At 40.5% G+C, this 7198-nt stretch overlaps 1 long non-coding RNA gene across 1 annotated transcript in view; it reads left to right on the forward strand.

The window, feature by feature from the left end:
* The window catches only part of LOC143441392 (uncharacterized), a 41797-nt gene extending 34814 nt beyond the window's left edge, over positions 1 to 6983 (forward strand). The window contains exons 2-3 of the long non-coding RNA XR_013108739.1: positions 5864 to 5976; positions 6121 to 6983. This is a non-coding gene — a long non-coding RNA (uncharacterized LOC143441392). The remainder of the gene's footprint in view (positions 1 to 5863; positions 5977 to 6120) is intronic.
* The last annotated feature ends 215 nt before the right edge of the window (positions 6984 to 7198 follow it).

The following is a 7198-nucleotide window of genomic DNA, read 5'->3' on the forward strand; positions in this document are numbered from 1 at the left end:
ATCCTCGCAGAACCCAACAGCTTTCGAAATTAAAGTTTTGGTATCTAAAACGCATACACAAGATGGAAAGATGTTCAGTACATATCATTAACTATGCATTACTGGTAAACTTCCATGCCTAAAATATGGTAAATGTTAATATTATTCACATACTACAATTAGACTTTGAAGAGTATAATTTCTTTGTCTTTAAAAATCAGTATAACTATGTTAAAAATAAAAATTTAGTGCATACATGAGTTCTGTGTTGTTGAGGGATACATGACGTTGTGTGTACTTGGTCTTTTCTTGGAAGCCATTTAGCTTTTCTGAGACAAGGACTCTCACCGAACCCAAAGCTTAATGATTGGACTATCCTGGCTTCCCAGGGCACCCCCAAAGATTAACCTGTCACCATCTCTCCAGTGCTGGGACTGGAAGAACATGTCCACACACCTGTTTTTTTGTTTGTTTTTGTTTTTTTAAACCTTGATTCTGGGTATAAAATTCAGGTCCTTCTGCTTAGAAAGAGAAATACATTACAAATAGAGTCTTCTTCTCAGCCATATGTGTGTGCATGTGTGTGTGTGTGTGTGTGTGTGTGTGTGTACACATAAAACCATTTATACCTGGTTAGTACCTGGTTAGTGAATTACCTGATCATGTGTTTCCTAAATTATCTGAAGATTGATCCAGAGGGAAAAAAATGTGGGCAGTGTTGTCAGCTAGCACAGGAGAGAGTCTTTAGATTTCCCTAGGTACTCTTTTATTTTTACGGGGTAAGAGAAGCCCTAACTCGTAAAGATGTAGGAATAGAATGTAAGGAGGGAAGTGTAGCAGGATCAGCAAGGTGGTAGGTAGAATACTGCATGCTCTGAGAAGCCCTGGCTCTTCCCTGAAACTTAATGCCAACTTTGTGCTAAACGACTTTAGTAAATGTTTCCAAATGGTCTTTCTCAGGCTTTCCAATTATTACTACCACTCTGTTAAACTCACTTGTCAAGTCTGTAGAAATGCTTTACTGTCAGTGAAGCATCTGCTGAACTTCCAGCTGGAAGTAACCATTAATTTCCACATATTCTCCACACATTCTTGTTGTATACTCAAATTAGACCCTCTCGTCTGTCTGTCTGTCTATCTATCTATCTATCTATCTATCATCTATCTATCTATCTATTGCCATATCCATCCATCTATCTATCCATCTATCCATCCATCTATCCATCCATTCATCCATCCATCCATCCATCCATCCATCCATCCATCATCTAGCTTTTTGGCTACTATGTGCTCTATCCTGTGCTAGCCACTCTATGATTTATGTCACTCAAGTGACTTTCCAATGAATTTTCGTACTCAATTATTGTAAGTTCTATAATGCTAAAGTTAAAGATGGAAACATGATATTTTTGTAGATTCAAAAATTTTGACTACAAATTAGAGTTCTGTGAAATATCCAATATTTAATAATTTAAGAGAATACAATTAAGTGGAATACAATAAACTAAATTCTCAACTTATGTCTGTATTCAAAGGTCTATAATGTAAAGTAGCAAAGGCATGTGGAGATCTTAGACGGCAAGGGAAATGCATACTTTTATAATCAGATTAAGTTGGGTTGGAGTTTGGGCACCTGTGAGTAGCTGACAGGTCAAAGGGTATATAACTTATGTGCCAGGTTGTGCTCATGTCTCATCTGGGCTTTCAGAGTTATTGGCATTACTGGAGAGATGAATCAACTTGTTAAGAGAACTAGGTATTCTTCCAGAGGGCGCAGGTCCAATTCCCATCACCCATATGATACCACACAATTGTAGGTAAAAATGGGGAAGGCAGGGTTCCTCAGGCCACGCTGTGTGCAGTTGGCTGGGAACTCTCTGGGTTCCTCCAGCTAGAAGTTAGGCCTGGCTGCTCACTAAAGGCCTCTCCGAGGCTCCTCACCACTCGGGCCCCAACACATGAGAGAGTCCTTGGGTTTCCAAAACCGGTTTATTAGCATGACGGATAATGGATGGATCTGGATGCACCTCTCCTAAACCCAGGGCAGTCCTGAGTTAAATAGGGAGGGGAAGTGGGGGGAGGGGCTGGGGAGAAATGCTTATTTGGCTCCACCCTCTGGCCTTCAGGTACCTCATTAGTATGGAAATCTCTCTAGGGCCTGATGCCTGTTTATCACACCCTCTACATGACTGACTGAAGGGTGAAGGGTGAAGGTTGAATGGAGATTAGACTTGTCAGGCCCCAACTCAACCATCTGTAACTCTAGTTCCAGGATATCCAACGCCTTTGGACTTCCTCAGGCACCAGACATACTTGTGTTGTATAGATGCTCATGGAAGCAAAAACACTTATACACATTTTAAAAAGCCACTCAAACTTTGACCATCAGCAACACCAAGAATGCTGAAGAAATAAGTTCTTGACCTTCTTTAGATGGCTTAACAGATATTTTTAGTTTTTATCAAGTGTGCCATCCAAGAAGCTTGCATTCTCAAAATTGTGTTGTACTGGTGTGGCTGCCTTGTACAAGCTGTGTGCTGTTAGTCTTACTTTACTCTTTGACTCCATGGATACCCATCACCCTGTTCTTAGGAGAAAGGCCAACCTCCCTGGTGACACCCATAGGGTCTAGCCCTGCCAACCTCTACTCTGCCCTCTCCGAAGACACTGGTTTCATTTAGTTCTTTGACCATAAAAAGTCTTCCTTTGGTCACTCATGGGGCTCCTTGCGCTTTTCCTTCAGGCACTTGCTAGAATGCAATTTTAACTGTAATGGTGCAATATCTTCCTCATTTGTACCTTGCTTGCTTTGTTCAGTATTTGTATGGGCTTAGCAAATAGACATGTTTGTTTTTGTTAACATTACCTTTTAGTGCCTATCTGTTGTTGAGATGGTGAAAGAATGCATAGTGAGCTTTTGGACTGGCTGGATCGATGTTCAGCCAGGAGGGGCTTTAGATAAAAATTTATCAGACAGATAGAGGACTTGATGTCTGTGATTCTTTCCAGGCCAATGAGCCTTTTCCTTCAAAAGGCTTTTTTGTCAGTTTGCTTTAGCCATTCCTTTTGTCCTTATTACAGGGAGGGGGAGAGAGAGAGAGAGAGAGAGAGAGAGAGAGAGAGAGAGAGAGAGAGAGAGAGAGAGAGAGAGAGAAACTTTAAGGTGATGTAGAAAGACCAGGAAGGCCCTAGACTTTGGTTTCCCTGCTTCCCTTACTCAAGCAATGAGGCCCCTTTTGGAAGGGAGATGGGGGTCCATTGCAAATGTCAAACTCCTGGACATCAGTGAGTTTTGTATTTCCCAATGAAGGTTTATAATTAAACTCCAATAACTCAAATGCACCATCCGTGAAGAATGCCAGCTCCAACTGGTAATTCTTGTTCTTTTTAATCTCCTCCTCCTTTATTTAAAAAAACTCCCTGCCTCTGAATTTATCAAGCCACAGGCATAGGAGGGGAGGGGGAGGGATGTTTGCATTCTGATGACACAGAGACACTTGCCCACAAATGGAAGCCTATACTGGCAAATACAGGGAAAGACAAAGCGTCTGAAGCTATAGAGGCAGGTGGTCTTTACAAAATGTAAGGACCATTCTTTCTTAATCAGAAAGGCTGGGGCAATAGTGGCCTCAACCTGGAGATGGTGTGAGTTCCACCAGTACCTTCAGCTGTGGTTGCTGGATGCTGGCTGGCAATGTGGAGTTAAAAGGCAGCATTTGAAATCTACACACTGTCTCTGTACCCCCACTTGACTTTCCTCCTTCACAGATGATGTCATCAGCATTTATGTGATACATCAGCATTTATGTGGTACGCCACCATTTATGTGGTACTCTCATGGGCTCCTGTATTATTCTAATTATTCCCAACAATGTTGTCAGGTAGGTTTTACAGCACCCACTTTTCTGGTGGGAAAACTGAGCTCACAAGAACTTTTTAACTTGCCTAGCACACACCATTATGAGGTACATGAACCAGTACTCTAAAGTCAGGTCTGTCTGCTCCAAACCTCCTGGCTGCCTCTGAGAAATGCCAGCAAGGGGCAGAAGTCTGGTCCTTCTTCCCAGGGGCCTTCTCTTTAGGAAAGGTATCACAATCTCTGCGCTTGTTGGTTCTACTGCTATGTTACTGATTTCTGTGTATAGTCAGAAGCCAGGTCTTTCTTTCAGAGAGACCTTTCCTGGCAAAGCAACCAGCTGTCTTCTAATCCCTTCAGACTCCCATGATAACACTTTGCCCTCATAGATCAAGAGCTATGTTTTAAGCCCAGGGTTACTGGCTAGCCTAAGTAGGTTAAAGCAACCTAATAATGCCCTAATGGAGAGTTCAAAAACCCACTTGGGGCTTGGAATGTTTTTAAGCTCAGTCTGAGTGGTGAAAAGACTTCAGTTCCTATATTTAAATGAGGAGGGCAATCAGGATGGAGGCAAATAGTTGAGCATTCTCTCTGAGGAAGTGACTGAGCTGAGATGTGCGTGGTGGGGTGTACATAGGAAGAGGGAGGGGCCTTGAAGATAAAGCACGGAGGGGGGGGGGAGTTGCTGCAGCTTCTAAACTATGAGATACTAACTCTCTGGTCTCTCCCCTCATTGCTTTGTCCAGAGAAAAGAAGCTAGCCTGTTATCTGGATATATTCTTACTAACAGTTTTATCTCACTTTACGATATCTTATTATTATAAAGAACAAACAAAACGCAAAAACCAAACAAAAAAAACTTTATTTCATGTAGGTAATTAAATAATGACATGTGGAGTTTTTTTTTATAACTTCTATGAATAAAATATTACTTTTGTTTCAAATCATGGATTATAATATGTAGGCCACAGTTTTCCATTTCTTACTATAGCAATATTATCTCTCTAATGACAAAAAATACTTCTCTTTTATTGAACTATGTTTATTTATTTGTGTGTGTGTGTGTGTGTGTGTGTGAGCCAGAGGTAAACATGAGATGTTATCTCTTGTCTTTGTACCTCACCACCCCACTGCTTCAGGCCTGTGCCTGTCTTTATTTATTTATTTTTTTTCAAATTTAATGTGAGTTTTTGAGATGAAGGTCCTTGTGTTTGTTTGGCAAGCAATTTATCAACAGGGCCATCTTTCTTTATCAAGTACACACTCCCACGTGATTCCTTTAGTGAGTCACTCACTGTTAAGAATTCTGGTTGTTTACTGAAACTTGCTATTGTCAGTGCCACCAGGGCAAAGCTACTTGGATGTCTGTGGGACGTATCCTCGGGAGGAATGTTCAGAAGTCTCATTTCTACCTTGCTTTTGAAAATGTGGGTTTGAATCCCTCTTTAGACAAGTTGCTGTACCCATGGGTGGGCATTTTCTCACACTTCAGCATTTGCACAGACTTCTTAAAAGGTACAATAGTTCAACATAACAAAGCATGTCTTACTGTACTATCTAAAATCGTGCTAAGATTTAAGTACTTATCCTCACACTTTCTGACTAGTTGTTACACTTATGTTTAGGGAAGAATGACAAGAAAGTCTATTTATGCTCAGTGTGGAAACTTTTTAAAACTACTTTAAATAAGAAATTTGAATGCACATATCTGTCTGTATGGAGGATAGGTTATAGCAGAGAGACCAGCAACGGTCTGCCAGAAACTCATGGCGTAGTGGGTGAACGAGACGTGGCTGAGCAGAATGAGTCCTAAAAACACTGATAGCCTAAAGCTGAGTCTGGAAGGACAGAGAAGTCCAAGTCCTGAGTTCTTCTCTCAGAGATGCACTACTCTCTGGACCATGGTAGCTATCAAGGTCTTTGAAGGGGGCTGGCTGTTGTGTGTGGATTTGAGTTTTTGGAAAACCCTCTGGCTGCACCTTCTTTTGATTTTTTTTCTTAATCATATGTTTGTTTTGCTTCATCCAGCAAGGAAGAAAACAAAACAAAACAAAACAAAACAAAACAAAACAGGAGACGGGTTCAAGGCCGGAACAGGGAAATGGAAAGTTTGAACACATTTTCCCAAGTTCTATTAGGAGGTAAAAACTCCTTGATTGTGTATTTTTGTGTATTAAAATTTATTTTGAAGACATTTGAGAGAGATGGTAATGAAATTTCTAATAATTTCACCCATTTCTATGGTTTGTAACTGTCTTCCTTCTTTCCTTCTTTCCATCACACAGAGAACACCTCCGGAGCTGTCGGACTCTCTGGCCGTGACTCAAGGTATACAGCCCCATACAAAAGCAGGAGCCTCGCCTAATTGTGATTTTCAGTCTCTATATAAGCAGATTGACTTTTGGGCCCTGGGGATAACAGACAAACAATTAATCTGGAAGGAAAAAAAAAAAAAAAAAACCAACAAAACAAAAACAAAGAAAAAAAATCTCACAAATATGAAAGCTTAAAAAAAATTCTTCCTTTCTGAAGTTGTTCACAGTAAGTTCTTCCCTTAAGAAACACAGTAAGATACACATGAGAACACATGAGACCCCATGAACCTGTTGTCAGAACAGAAGTTTCCTGATAACAGATATTTCTTCCACATTGTTACCAACACAAAACCAACCCTAGGCTTATGATTGGTGCTGGGGCTGGAGAGATGGCTAAGTAGTCAGTGTACCCTTTCCTCTTAGAGATGAGCTGAGTTCAGTTTCTATCACCAAGTCAGAGAGTTCACACAGGACTCCACACCACCCTCTGGTCTCTTTGGACACACATACACTTGTGGTATATACTCACATAGTCACACAGGCATTCCACACACACAAAAAATTCTGTATTTGCTCATCAGCTGCCTCTAAAAACCAAAACTAGGTTTACCCAGAATTCTTTTGTTGGAGATAAATTTTACTAATTGTTCTGATACTGTCTTATATATTGACCTGGAGTCTTTTTGTCTCTTTTATTAAATGTAAATAACAATAAAAACTGGAGTAATCTAATCCTTACGTGCAAGAATTTCTAATAGGCATAATTTCTGCTGTCATAGCTCTTTCAGTTAAAATGGGTCAGTCTTCACAGTCTACTTTTGTTAATGATTCATTTGTTGATCTCTGCATTAGTTAATTAGAGACTATAAAAAAATACCCAGGTGATTCTTATTCCTTGGCTTCTGTTTGAGAAACCCTCAACTGTCACTCCTTAAAAATGCTGACAAATTCTCCTTGAGAGCCACCTCTCCCTACATTTTTATCTCTCATAGTGTTAAAAGTAATGTCTCTCCCCCTGCTATGTGCAGCTGGAAGCTCCCCAACTTCT

Source organism: Arvicanthis niloticus, chromosome 2, assembly GCF_011762505.2.
Source record: "Arvicanthis niloticus isolate mArvNil1 chromosome 2, mArvNil1.pat.X, whole genome shotgun sequence".
NCBI lineage: Eukaryota > Metazoa > Chordata > Mammalia > Rodentia > Muridae > Arvicanthis > Arvicanthis niloticus.